Source organism: Antedon bifida, chromosome 6 (assembly GCF_963402885.1).
Source record: "Antedon bifida chromosome 6, ecAntBifi1.1, whole genome shotgun sequence".
Lineage (NCBI taxonomy): Eukaryota > Metazoa > Echinodermata > Crinoidea > Comatulida > Antedonidae > Antedon > Antedon bifida.
The window spans coordinates 3,723,793-3,739,837 of record NC_136231.1 but is presented as its reverse complement, the minus strand read 5'-3'; the positions used below and the strand labels follow the sequence as shown (position 1 = coordinate 3,739,837).

The following is a 16,045-nucleotide window of genomic DNA, read 5'->3' as shown; positions in this document are numbered from 1 at the left end:
AACCATTTGGAAAGACCAATTTAACAATTTGGATAGACCAATTCAACCATTTGGAAAGACCAATTCAACTAGTTGAAAGACCAATTAAACCATTTGGAAAGAATTCAACCAGTTAAAAAGACCAATTCAACCATTTGGAAAGACCAATTCAACCATTTGGAAAGACCAATTCAACCATTTGGAAAGACAAATTCAACCATCTGGAAAGACCAATTCAACCATTTGGAAAGATCATTTCAGCCAGTTGGAAAAAACAAATCAGTTGAAAGACCAATAACTTCAACAAGTTGGTAAGACCAGTTTGCTATACTTGTTAATATTTTGAAATCTATGAGTCATATCATTTTTACATATTTATTATAAACATTACTCATATTTGAAGAGCTATTACATCATACAGACATCCCTAACATTTCTTAAGATCCATGCAAAAAAGTCCAATATAAAAAAATGTTGTCTATTAACAAAAAAAGACAACAATAACTCACATGGCCTTCAATTATGTTTTATTGTTTTCCTAATGACATTATCTACTTTAATTTCTTAAGATTGGCATGTCATAAACCTATATATAGATGAAATATCACCTGCCTGCCATCCCACAGGATGCTAGCATAGAATATAGTCAGGTGTTTAAATGTTATTAACTAATCTGCAGTTTTAGTCTTTCACATAGTTTGTTGTCATTGAACTTGATATATAATAATAACATGAAAGTGTGATTTAACCACCACACACTTTTCATTATCAATGAGTTTGGATCTCCCTCTTATTGTCCCATTAGGCAAATGCTGAGGTAAAATTGTGGGGTTTTTTGGAACATACTTTGGATATTCTTACTAATTTTTGCAATTAGTGGCTATTATCTGCATTGTACAAGAATGCAAGTGTACACCTATGATCTTCATTATGTTTTCCATCATTGGACATTGCTTCATCTATCAAGACATATAGTAGGTCAGGATGTTTGTATGTTCTATTGTCTTCTGGTAACCATATTACCATCATTTCAGTTGTTGTCTCTCAACATGATGATATTTTTCTCTTTTCTCGCTACTTCTATCTTATCTTGATCGAATATGCTTGGATTAACACAGGGTGATGGACAACATGTAGCAGTGAATCCTGTTCAGTCAACCAGACTTCACGAAATTTATATCTGATTTTGGAAAAGAGTTGATTATTACAGAACTGTTAATGAAAACACCCATATTAAATCCAAATGCAATACAAACACTTTTATGAACATTGCTCAACGTCCATTAAACAAAAGATCTTACTTAAATATTTCAAATTTTCATCTCTTCTTTTGACTGAGCAGAAAGAGTAATTATTAAGCTCTGTCTACACTATCAAACTAGTTTGATAAAAAAAAGTATGATGTGCCCAAATATGGTAGTGGTATGCCCAAATATGGTAGTGATATGACATCATCATGTCCATATATGGGCACATGTTTTTGTCACATATAAAGTTTGGTAGTATAGACAAAGCTTAACAGCCAATGTGTTCCTTATTCTACTGACAATAATGGCACCAATAATTTTAAAATGGAGTGAATGATCTGTGTCATTCGTGGAAGATTGAGTCCAGTGTCTCAACTCAAGAATCAATTACTTTTCCAGCCCAACACTCTCTCTATATTATATTCACTGTCCATAAATCCATTCCTGATATTTCACTGCCAAGTACATAATATTCCAAAATAGAAAACATTATTAATGAATAAAAGCATTCTACGAATATGTTGTATTGTATGGTGTTTTTAAATTCATGGAATGTGAATACTTAATCCCACTACGTTTGTAGTGTTCACACATCATACATAATATCAAACATAAATCAAAACATGAATCATAAATAAATAGCAATAGAGTCAGCATTTATACAAAATAAGTATTACAGCAATGTAAATTAAATTTGTTCTCTGTTAAAAAATCGCAACAGAAATTTAAAATCACTGATGTTTACGGTTCGTGTTGTTTGCACTTCATAATCGAACGTGTCTTTTATCTTCATCAGGTTGGAGATAAAAACCTTTTAGATACCCATTCAAATTTCCTATAGATTACTTGTTTTGTAGTACACACCCTCTTAACAAGTTTGTAATATACGAGAATAGCCCATTTTTAATGGTGGAGATTATTAGCCTGCATTTAACTAAAGCTTCAGCATTGCGTGGTCTTTCTTTTGGCCCATTTCCTCAACGGAGGCTTAATGCAATGAGATTAAATACTTCTTGTAGTGTCCTTTGAATCTTGTCGCACAAATCATTAGAGACGTAATAGGAAAGTATTCTGTATAGATTAATGGCGATTCATTTAAATTTTAATACTTTGCCTAATTTTCTTAATAACGATGGTCAATAAGTAGTTGGGGGTTTAACTATCTTGAGATTTGTAGGCATAATTATCAAACTGATGGTCAGGCTTTAAGGTTCAGGAGTTCACAATCATTTTAACTGTGAAATGGGGTTTTTTCTTGGTAATAGCATGTATTGAATAATACTGTTTGAATGTGTTTGTTGATATTGTAGAGAATAGCAGGCCTCAGGACATTTTAGTGTTATTGATTTTGACCTTCTGGTAATATTGTTAATGGATTTTATAATTAATGTTGTAGTTTGAAAACAAAAATGATTATACGGATGTAATCATTTAGTATAATGATAATGATCATTATGATTAATATAGGAAGAGTGAGGGGAAGAAAACTCATAAGATTAACAACAGACGGTTTCTATGAAAAGGATGAGGGTTTTTTTGGTTTATGGTTGTTATTTGGTGAAGATGAATGTTTAAAATGATAAAACTAATATTGAAAAGTATGGCAATCAGTGATATAACACACATTACTAAATACTATCTGATGTTTGAAGTATTCTAAGTTCTTCTGCATGGTACAACTGCAATTCAAATTCTTTTTTTTTTATTTTTCAATATCTTGGAAGATTTTAAAAGAGATAGTGTATCTTTAAACTTTGCAGAAAAACAGAACCTAGTATCGATTTAAACAGAAGGTATTATTGACCGTGATTGATTTGTGAAATAGTAAGCACACACTTTCAGTAAAAATACCACACTTTTCATCAGAGATACATGTAAAAATTCAAAGCTATTTTCATATCCAATTTGTAGAGGAGTTAAAGATGAACCGAAAGATCGAAGAGTTTAATTAGTATGGTGATATTTCAGTATTCATTACCCATCAGGGAACACTTGTAGAAAATATTGACATGTCCACTTAAGTAGTCCTATCAATTATGAAAGGATGAGTGTGAACCCAGATTATGTCTATCAGTCAATCAGAATCAAATATGTTTTTAGCAAGAAAATACTACAGACAGCCAGGAGTTTATATTTTCCTTTTTCGTGGACTCGCTCTGGATGTTGGCGAGTGGGAAAAGACATGTATGATGTACTATCAAGTTTAAGCGAGTAGGTTCTGTAGTCTATAGCATATTCCCCTCTTTCCAAACAAAATTTCTTTCAGTCCAGCGGGATAATATATTGTAGCAACCCTGTTGTACTTTTAGTTTGCAATCGTATCAAATCTCCTACCTCAGGGAACTTCCTTTCTCAATTTTTGTGGATTAAGTTGAGTGAGAGAGAGAGAGTGTTATATCAAAACATTGAATCAGGATTTCCTCTCATTATTTAGATTTACAATTTTTATCTCCACTCAGTTTTAATTCTGCCTCTTGGTATTCATATGTACCCAATAATTGATCCTTAAAAATATAAAGCAAAAACTATATTTATATTTAATATACAGCTGTCATTCAAGTGATGTGTGAAATAAATCTGTGAATTAATGATGCATAGCAAAAAAGCGGTATTATTATTTATTTGACAATGATAGACTGCGTAATTGTGTGACGATGTTTATGCAGAAAAATACTAATATTGAGGATGTTACGAAAAAATTGTAATTGAAAAATGTCTTTGTTGCGTTGTGCGGCAGGTGTGTTTAGTTTAACTGATTTAAGTTAGAACACTTACAATTTATGATTTAAAACAAGCTAAATATGAATTGAAGTAGTCTTATGATGAAGAGGAAATTACACTGAAATCATTACTACAAGTATTTAATTTGTTTGCAGAAATCCATTTTATTGCAATTGTACTCATTTATAAGAAAACACAATCATTTTAAAATATACAATCTTGTGTTTTCACACGTAAATAGTGACAACATTTCCGCACATTATTTAGCAATCAGTTCGGCTTACTGTGAGCATTTCAACAATACAATTGTGTGCCTTTGATATAAAGCTTTATTGTTATTAATATTGTTATTCAATTACATTTAACTTTAATCTAAATTTCCATCTGTCGGATTTTTCCAAAAGTGAAAATAATAAGTGTATTCAATTATGAGATCTGAAGAATGGGTAAAGTCCATTAAATCCTTTGGTAATTTAGGTTTATCTTTTCCTATCAAAAGTAATTTAAAAGCTGTATTCAAATATGTATTGATTTTTCAAAAAAAATAAGAGAAGATTACACAATTTTGGTAGTATACCGAAGTATATATCATTTTGTGGTAGAGGTTTTTAAAGCATGCATTTTTGTCTTTGGATATTTTACTAGGATAAAATGTAGTGTAAAAACAACCAAAATGGACAATCCCGGTATAGTAAGTAATACTACTGCATACTCTTGTTTAAAGTTTTTCTAAAATCTTAATGCAAAAGCAAAATAAATTGGAACACAAAAAAAATGTTTCTTCCAGTAATAATCATTAGTTTTCAAGGAAAATTACCTGATCAATATTTGCAGATGTTTATTAATGTTTTTAATTAAGCATCTTTTTTGTAATTATTACATATTTTATATTTTAAAACGGAAGGATCTTAGTTTACAGGTGTTTTGATATATCATTATTTAACATAATGGTTATTACAGTATAGTAAAACTGAACATTTAAAAAAAAACACAAAATAAAAGAAAGAAGAAAATAAGAATATACAACCTTGGAAAAATAAATGTATTGACAATTTTTTTTAATAAAAGCTATAAAAACAATTTTATTGACTTATTTTTTCTCTACCACACCTGGAAGGTAAGCTAAATCGAAACACATTTTTCAATTTATTTTTACACTTTCCAGGCACAGTAGTATACAGTACATTAGTTTTAATGCTCACCCTCTACTACAAAACAGATCTAAATTTTGTTAAGCTGAAGTTTCCAGATTAAGGTATGACACTGAAAATATGAAAGACCTTTAAACAACCAATCACATTCATACAAATGGCTAGCCGAATAATTTTACTGTTGAGCCAGCTTGAGCGGCAGAGAATGAACACCTGGTTATGACACAATTAATTGGACCACTAAAATAATACAAACTTTGTGCAGATTCAAACATACCCTAGTGGTGTTGCTAGGGTAATCATTACTGAAACATCCTTCTAGGAATTTGTATACTTTTTTTCTGACCTTTTAACCTATTGATGAGTATTAATGAACAGGCATTTGTGTAATAGAAGTAGATAATAAAATGAAGCAAGAAATGTTTTTGTCTATCAGTGTATTTTATATCATACGTCGTTGTTACGTTGTTATTATACGCCAACAATGCCCAAAGGACTAATCTAACCCTAAGCTTTGAGGTGGTGATTGGTTTGCCTCGAGGCATGGCATCTACTCAAGAGCTTCTGAAGAAGACTCAAGGTGGTAGCACAATCGAAACAAATCCCACTCAGACCTTTAGCCTTGCCGAAAGCACCTTATCAATCAGAATTTATCGAATTTCAGGGGATTTTTAATCTGTCTCGCAATGACAACAAGTTCTTGCAAATGTTGCGATGGTAGCGAGATTAATTAGCATGTGGCTTTATTTCGGTGTATAGATAATTATATAGATTGATCTACGCTATCCATCATTTTAGTGATCTTTCGTGTGACATCCTGGTAAACAGATCGTTCCTTCCGCCTTTCAGAATATTTTTTTTTTTTCAGAATTGTTTTTCTTTGAAAAAATATTGCTAGTATAATATACAGTAGTAATATTTTTTAATAAAGATTAAAAAGTATATTAACATTGAATTTTTCCAAACAAAAACAGACAATACATATTTTGAGTTTGTGAAGCATCAATGTTGTAATGTCTTCAAAATAGTATGTTAGGAAGAGACATGGTCATCTTTCAGCAGAAAGTTGAACATTTTAAAAAATTAGTTTACAAAATAAGATGGAAGGAGGACAATGATTGGTGATTGCTCAATCCACAATAAAAATAATTAGTAAAAACTTTGTGTACAGTCATTGATGAGCGTCATCAGTCATCGTCATCATACCATCCAGTTTTGTAAACTCTCTTTGGTGTTGCCAAACGCATTTTAACTTCCTCACTCTCCTACCTAACCAATTTCCAGTTTCCAGAATTTTTATAGTGGGATCTCCCTCTATCATTAAATGCCTTCCCACATTAATTTCCCACTAAATTTGAGTGACTGAATGCTGGGCTTTGCCTTCTACCCAAGTCAATACTATACTTTATAAATAATACATTTTAAATGAATGTATATTTATATAGGAATAATGTTTGCAAGCTAATTATTGATTTTAATGTTGAGTTTGCTTTATTGATGTTTTAAATATTTACTGATGATAATGGACTCAGTTAAATTATTTCATGTGTAAACCAAAGTAAATAAAAATGACTAGTTAATTTAAGAATTCCATTTTCTTAAAGTAAAATGTTAACCATGCGGAAAAAATTATTAAATCACTTAAAAAAAGATGACATAATTTTAAAAAAAACCCCCAAAAATCCCTTTGTCTGACAAAAAATGGGCCTCCTGGTGGATTGTTTGTTTTTCTTTAGATTATGCTTTTTCAGGTAAATCATGTTTTATTTTCGATCTAGTTTTGGTCAAGAAGTGAATAACTATTATGTGACAAAATTCCATTTTCAAAATAAAAATTTGTTTTAAAATGTACTTTTTCCATGATACGTTTTTACTGGCTATATACATCATTATACCACACAATGTCCATGAATTGTCTATGATGCATAGACATCCGGTTTTAAGTTCACGCAAATGTTAAGAAAAGCATTGAAGCATGTAAAATTGTGAAATCATTTACGAAACTCTTCACATAATCCAGGTACAAATATTTTAATAAATTTGCAAAATAAATAATAAAAATGAATTATAATAATACTGTATTACTATACTCTTTCAAGGTTTTTCATTAATTGTACGATTTTTCCAATCAATCAATCATACATTTTATTTTACTTTAAAAATGTTGAATTTTAAAATTGTATTAGATATGCTATTTTGTTGGCCTTAGGAACTATTTTATGTAGGTTGTGATATTGCATAAGGTTAGCAGTAAATAGGTTAGGTCATGTCCCTCTTTATTCACTTGACATATAGCATGTAATCATTATTCTCAGAATTAAGTAAGATCATACTAACGACGGGCAATGAATACAAAACCTCCGATACTTAATTGTACTTTTATTTGATTACTGAAAGCCTTAAATGATTATCTTTTATGTCTAAAGCGATTTAAAGTTATATAAAGTGTAAAGTATTATATAAATCTTGGGGGATGGCATTTGTGTCAGTTTAAGTGGTGCTAGTAAAAGAATCATTCAAATAAATTCTCAATTTTGCCCAGCTAAAATCACCTTTAACTATTAATAACAGAGATTTTGTATACAGGATTTAAACGTTAACATATCTCTGCACATTTTATAAGCTCCACCCATTTGTACAGCCATTATGTATACATTATGCTATAACAAGGTTTTTTTAACGAAAAAGAGAGAAGTCTAACATGTTAGTGGTGCTCCGTGTCACCTTATGGGGCAGTAGTGGATCTGAGAGCCTCTATAATATATTTAAATAGTGGAGGATTCTGATTGTCTTTAAAGATGTATTGCCCCCCTGAAAAAATAATTCTTAAACATTTTTTTTTTAATGTACTATTTTAATGCACCTAATAGTTATCTACTTTGACCAAAAATTTGGTCGGAAAAAAAAAGTGTTTACTCAAAAAACTGTAATTTAAAGCAAAAAATGTGTTTTTCATGTTTTGTGGGGACAATACATCTTTAATAGAAAATAATGTCAGAGAAAATTATATGCAATATATATGTAAAAAAGATATGCGAAAAGCATTATTATCATGCACCCTAACTAAAAATGGGTAATTGTCTCGCCCATAAAAAAATTTAAAATGATAAAAAAAATCAACAGCACTAACTTTGTAAAAATTATTTTGTTAGATAATCTTTTTAATACATTTTTTTTACTGGTAATTTATAAATATATATCTTTTTTTTATTATTGACCTGGAAAATCGTAAAGTGTTACTGTTATCTATGTAAATCCTAATTTACTTGAATAAACTATATTGCAGTACAAAATGTCACCAATATTTATTTTAATACAACATTATTATATCTAAATGATTTATTAAAATTGCTTTAATACTGAAAAATATGGGACACATTAATTAAATGACTAAAATATAAATGTTCAAATAGAAAATCTTTATAGATTAAGATCTGAGTTATATATTTGACAGTCTTTTGAGTTTAGTGAAATATCAGTAATATATTTAATAGCTTTACAACTTTAAATAGACAGTTACAAAAAATATAGTAGAACAACTTTATTTAAATAATCTTGGTAACAATGTGAAATGTAGGTCGTCGTAGCTTTGTAAATATGAACAAGTTAAGTAACATTAATTTTTCTGTCACTGTTAAACAATCGAATGATGCGTCTGTGGGAAATTCAGATAAAAAAACTCATTCTGTTAAACGTAAATTGAGGTTTCATCAAGGATTCTGTAACCACTGTTTGATGAATTATATTGCTGTAATTTTGTTTGTAGTGAAACGTGAAACAAAATCAATCTGCATTTGTCCATTCAAATAAAACATATCCTTGTTTATTGTTAAAAACTGACAGGTTTTTTGAAAGGTACGTCTTGTAGCTATTACACCCACGTCATTAAAAAGCCGCAAAATATTCTTATGATTAAATTTCCATTAACAAGGTTTTAATACAATCTATTAGAAATTTTCCATTTTGGGAATCTTAGAACGGTGTGGCTTATCCGTATCTAATACTAATTACATGTGACAGTAAATTTTGAAGAAAAAAATAGTTGAATAGAGGTTTGGTGAAATATCTAAAGTTTTGTTACAATTTGTTAAATCCTTTCAGATTTTAGGAAACTATTTATGTTTTAAAAATACAGTCAGTCGGTGTCTTAGGTGTGATTGTTATCATACTTTGAAATGTTTAAATGCCAAATTTGTTGTTGGCTCCATAAGTGGCAGGCATATTGAATAATAAAAACCACTGCCAACTGATTTTTATATATAATCTGGGACTGACAATCGAAAGTGAATCCAAATGGAGGAACATCAACATATAATATTAAAAGTCTGTCAAAAATATATTTAGGAAATTTGTATTTTAGGTGTCAAAAGGGAGCATGCCCCTGTTCTACCTCCCAGAATCTTCCCCCGACAATGCATAATTTCATGATATACACTAAATAACCGCAATGGTCGATACACTTCTGATGTTATATTTACTGCCATTTTGTATTAGGCTATGTATTAGAATATCGGTGAAAGGAGAACGTTTACAATGATTTACATGACACTAATTAGCGTGTGTCAGTCAATTTCAATCTTTCTCAAAACAATTCTTGTTGAAATCTGTGAACATGTCTTCATACAATCTTTCACCAGTGCAAATTAACTACACAATTTGAGAAATATAATGGAAAATTTGACAAATCTTACAAATTGTTGCTTCTGTATTGCTTTACTATTTTTTTGTATTTTAGACGAAAAGAAAAGAAAAAGTATATTAAGTGAGGCACGGTCTTAAATACACTAATACTTTTTCTACTACTAATTCAAATTTTCTAAACTGGACGTCAATATTTTTTTTATCTACCTTTTTTTTTACTTTGTATGTATGTATGTCTTTTATACAAAAGAAAATGCGTTTTTAACTTTTCTGTATATATCTTTCAAATTATTTTTTTCTGTATTTATGTTAAACCTTGTAACTGGACCATTTTGAAAAAGCAGTACTACGTTACTGAAAATGCAATTTAGTCAAAAGAAAGAATAAATAAATAAATGGGCTAGCCAAAAATATCTAGAAAAAAAAAATTTCTAGAATGTCTAGTTTTGAAAATAATAGCCAATATGCAATATTGAAAAATATAAATGAATAACAATTTTGTAATAATTATCTTGTTAATATCAGTACCAATACTTTTTTAATTATCTGTTTGAATCATTTAAATATTTGTCCATGTATAAATTAAATGCTTGAGCTAAATTGAATACTAAAGTAACTTGTTATTGACATTGATGACAGAGAGGAGACTATTAATTTGTTGAATGTGTGACCAAAAAAAATCATCATAAAACATTAGTATTTTAACCAATCACAATCACCCAACTTATGAATTATTCATGAGTTATTGATGTAGAACTTTTTAATTGGCAATTTGCCAGCAAAGGCCATTAAGTGAGGCAGGTGAAAGTATTTGTCAAGATTTATCACTTGGTTGAAAACATCTTTACAAGAGATAGTTTGTTAGCTCATCTTATTCGTTAATTGATCTGAAATAAAATACATAAATGCCAGTAAATGTACAAAGACATTAAGGTCATAAAAAAATGATTATTAGTTGTCCGGACATTAGTAGTTTTGATACTACTAGTTTTGTAATCTAGGTTTTAATGACTTGTATCTTTATTGCAAATGTTTCCTTGGGATTCTAATTACTAGAGTGGGTAATATATTTCAATGGGATAAATTGCTTCACACAATAAAATAGCATTGCTGGTTATTTTTAAAACTTTTTTATATAACAACACTTGGACTGAAAACAATAAAAGCTGACACAATTAACAACAGGTTGAAATACTTTATATACTTTAGATACTTATACTAAATAAATTTAGATATAATTGAGTGAAATAAACAAATTAGGGAAAACTAAACTTTAGCTTAATACACAGTTAAATTAATGGACAAAGTAAGATTTATAAAAAAGTTTCTAAAATACATAAAGGAAAACCTTAAAAGAAAACTTTTGAATTTGTTTAAAAAAGAAAAAAAGATTTATATTTTTTTGTTGATTCCATTTTTTAAAAAACATTTTTATGAATGGAATCAACAAAAAATACTATTTTTTGCCTTTTTCTTTTATAAACTAATTTAAAAGTTTTCTTTTTATGTACATTTTACACTTCTTATCATTATAATTTTATTTAAATTGAAATTTATTTATATTTTGTGAAGATGAATAATATAAGTATCGTTTATCTTGTAAAATCGGTAATAATTGTTTTTTATGCACATTTTTCAGGCAAACCTAGAACAATTGAAATAATAGATACAAATATATATTGTTCAGTGTATTTAGAAGATAATATTTAGCTAAAAAAAAGAAGTATCTAACAAGAAGTAGACTGATTTTGTCCTGTAATATTACATGATAAGATGTGACATATTTATGTTGTTTTTAATACATAAACGGAACATCTATTTGTATGTATATGGATATACACGTTGTAATAGAATAAACCTACTTCTACAGGTGTACGATAAGCAAATTGTTTTAGGAAGTGTTGTTCGGTAATTTGCAACCAACGCTGATTGAAATGTGCTGTCATATCAAAACGGATTCTTCATCTGTTGATTAAAGACTTCGTTTCTCACACATTTACAACTTAATTTATAAAAAGGTTTTTTCTTTTTATCCTTTTGTTTAAATTTTAAACCAAAAATTTTAAGATATAATTATTTGCCTATTAAATATTAATTATAAATAAATATATTTAGTTGAAAACACATTTCTTTCTGCATGTTTTGAATGTGTGTTTTTTATTTAGCTATACGGTTCATTATGAATTTACTCAAATATTTCTGAAACATTTATTGGTTGGTATACTCACTTTTTTTAAACTGGCTTTATTAGCACATAATTTATAGTTTTTATTATATTAATGATAACAAACTATTGTCAAGTAGGAAGGAATTTATTGATTCTGAACATTTAATCAAACAATTGATTAATTAATAGTAAAATACATATAATAATTTTTTTTTAAAGAACCTACTTGCAAATTTTTTCTCAAGTATTATCAAATGTACTTAGTATGAAGTACAAATTACATCAGAGTAGGGCAAAACATCTGACAATTTTGTTTATGCTACAAATATTGTATACCAAGTTCAATATTAATTTTTGTCTTTATTAATTAAATAATATTCTATTATATATAATTCTGCCCTTTATTTCCCAAAATGACGTATTATATTACAACATTGCTGTATTATTTGAAACAAATTAGTGATGATTTATTATTAACATTTCGAAGACATGTCGGTATTTAGATTTTTAACCATTCTTGGTATTTATAGAATCCTCCATGTGCACATTTTTTTTTTCATCATTTACAATAACGTCCTGGTTTTAATTTATTCAAACTGGTTTATAACTTGCTCATTTGTGAAGCTTAATAAAACGAGAAAACGTTGACAGAGATTCTGATAATGTCCATAATTTTTATTTGAAGCCAATCACGGGAACAGTGTCCCAAAGAATTTACTAGCGGGCAATTAATTAGTTAGGAGTTTCGTAGTGCTGTGTAAATCTCTCGAAATGCACCGCTAACAGCCATCAAATGCCTTAAATTCTTTTGTTTTACATTTTGAAAACTATGACATTTTTCAGTGTTAATCGTAATCTATAGTCGTCGTTATTTTGCAAATTGTTTTGTCAAATGATTTTTACATTTTTAGATTTTCTACCGCCTTTCAACTCCCCTTCCTCTTTTGATTGATCAAATAAGCCTTACGGCGTTTGTGACATTCTGTTATTTAACTGCGCCACTTTAGAGTCGCATTTTAGCAATTCATTATTTGATGTATGTAAAATTAAATTGCAGATAATTTCAGTTTAAAACTTAACTTGACCAGATTCTTCTTTTAGAATGCGCCAATGTTCTCTCACTTTGCATATATACTTGTACTGGTACTTATTCGACTGTCGTACTTAGTATTCTAAATCAATTATGGTACGTACTAGGATTATTATAATTTTAATGTTTAGGGTTAGTGCTTAAAATTGAAACTTAAATGAAGATCACATGATTCCTCAAATGAATTTTTAATTTATAGTTTTATTTGTGGTGGAAAAAAAACACCCAAAATCATGATTAAATTTAAGTAACTACGATACAGAAGAAATATTAGGAATTTATCTTTTACATCATAAACATAAAAAAATATAATTTAATATTATAGTTTCTTAAAATTATAACTCTTAGTGTATTACTATTTTTTAATTTGAATATTTAAAGGAAATTTCCAATAATAAATAGCATGTGACCACTGCTTCTTTGTCCAGCAGGTTAGTAATAAGAACTTATATTATTAAACATTAGATATACATGTTCATGTCACAAATTATCTGGGATATTTTAAAATAACCATATATATGCATGGCATGGCCACTCCAGTTAATTCATCTCTGCTTTAATTACATCAGAACTACTCATATCCGGGAGCCAGTATTCAGGAGCTTAAACACGGAAACGCTTCCTCTTGACAGTCTTGTTCGTGTATACGCAAGCATGTGTATAATACAAACAAACCAAAACCGTGATTGTCACTACCACTTTATTCCGTGCAGACTAAGAACCAATTAACACCCGTCAAAAATTAACTATTACGTATTCGAAGCATCACTGACTCGAATTTCATGCACTTAATGCACATTATGCGTCCATTGTTATATCAAATGAACTACAATCATTCGCAATGTACATTTTTTATGATCAAATTTGATTTAAATACTTTGGATGCCATTAGGCAATAATGGGATTCCTTGAGCAAAGAAAAATATGGATTTAACATTGAGGTCAGGTTCAAATGATGTATTAATATTATCAGGAAGATGAATTATTGTCATATTTTAGAAAAAGAACGATAAATCATGGTACTCCAAGTTTGTAAATCAAATTTTAAAATTTACAATCACTAGAGACGATTATGAATGAAATAATTGACCAAATAACAATTGTTTATTTGGTCTATTGGACTGGATTATGGTGGTGCGAGAGAGGTTGTGTGGGGGTTGCTTGTTGATTATAGGCCTACATGTGCAGTTAATAAGATCCACTTAGAGAATTAGAATGTTTAATCCCTATTTTTGGGTGATATATTGATTTTTTATTTCTGGAGATGCAGGACAAGGTGGCTTTAAAAATGATAAAATGCAAATACAAGTCTGACCTAGATTTTGGAGTGAAAGTTAATCAAGGCAACAAATGTTCATTGAATATTGGTAGAGACACTGACTTGGCAACTTTGCATCTTTTATGTTTGAAAAGGTGCTGCCCGTGACTGGATCCGCTACTGTCTATTTTGTGATTTGCCTGTACTCTGAGAATTACCAATGTTTTATACTTCAGGTGTCACTTTATTTAGACAAACTCAATGCTCCTTAAACAAGTGCAATTGCCAGCAATAATCAAATCTTTCATTGGTCTATTAACAGCAAGTTTATAGCAGTGAAATTATGTTACTTAAGAATAACTGTGTTTTAATTGGATAATAATTAGTCTTCAGACATTGAGTAATGTCCTGGGTGCTCTTAAATGTTAGTAATAAAAATATCCAAGAGTCCATTTAGTTGTCAATTCTGGTTCTGATTTCTTGTATATATGTCCATTTGTTTGTGTCTTTAAGTGCATTAGGTAGGACAAATATTTCCAAACAAATGTACACTGTACGTACCTCATACATTTATAGAAGTACTGATGAAGTCCAGGCTTTAGAATGTCTAAAAACATTAGTCTGGTACTGATAGTAAGATTTCAATTTGTTTGGATTATGATGTGTTATTTTATCCTCAAAGAAGTAAGGGGAAACAGTGGTCCTGGTTCTTGTACTGCTTCCAGATTCTACATGTTGGTGGGTGCACACATGAATGCCAAACTTGGGTGTGACTGTCACCTGGTATTCCCCTTTTTATATTTTACATATCTTGTGACTGTCTATTTAACCTATGTTAATGAGTTCCCCAATTCCACCAATTGGCTACCAAGGAACTTTTGTTATATTGTTTATGATGGTTTTGAAATATAATATTATAAGAAATAAATAATAGATTTATGGGGTGGCTATTCCAAAATATTCCAGAATATACAATATGAATTTTTGTCAAGTTTTACATTTTTGGAAATCAAATTTCAATCAAATGTTATAATTGCAAAATGTATTAACAAAAGATTTTATTAATTTTCTTATAAATCATTCTATATTACTAATAATTTCTTTGTAAAACAAAATCATTTTTTAATGATAATTTTGTAGTCTGGTAATAATGTGTTTGTTATTCATGATGATTATTTTAAATTATTCTAATTCTAGAGTGAATGCGAATTAATGATATGTAAAAATTATGATATCTGAATTTAATTTTTTATGGTATAGAGAATCAATAATAAAATAGGCCAGAATACAACAAATGAAAAAAGTGTGTCCGAATGCGTCAATGCACAAATCGTAGATCCAATTGCAGATAAATTACAAGTCTTATTTTGATGAACTCAACCCAGAATATCCATTACAATTCCCAATCAAGCGACTTCGGCTAATCTAGTTCTACCTGTGGGCGCACAAATTTCACTGATGAGTGAGCACGTACATTACATGTACCAGTGTACGCCTCATTTTACCTCTGACGGACATTTCAATTAGTGACATGTTACGTAAATTTTATGTTACTGAGTACACCTCTTTTTACGCCTTGCATTACTTCATAAAACATTTCGTTTAGCACTGTGTCTCGAAAAATTTTTGCGGATGGCACGCCCCCATTTTGCATCTCCATGTAAAGTGCCAGACATTTCAATTAGCACTATATTACGTAAATTTGAAGTTATAAGATTTCATTTTACGTCTCCACGTGAAGCGGCAGACATTTCAATTAGCAATAGGTTAATGTTTGCATATATTCTCTTC

General features: G+C 29.3%; 1 protein-coding gene across 1 annotated transcript in view; it reads right to left on the bottom strand.

Moving 5' to 3' along the window:
- LOC144844737 (intraflagellar transport protein 25 homolog) overlaps positions 1–16,045 on the bottom strand; it is a 128,460-nt gene that overhangs the window by 47,442 nt on the left and 64,973 nt on the right. The window lies entirely within an intron of this gene.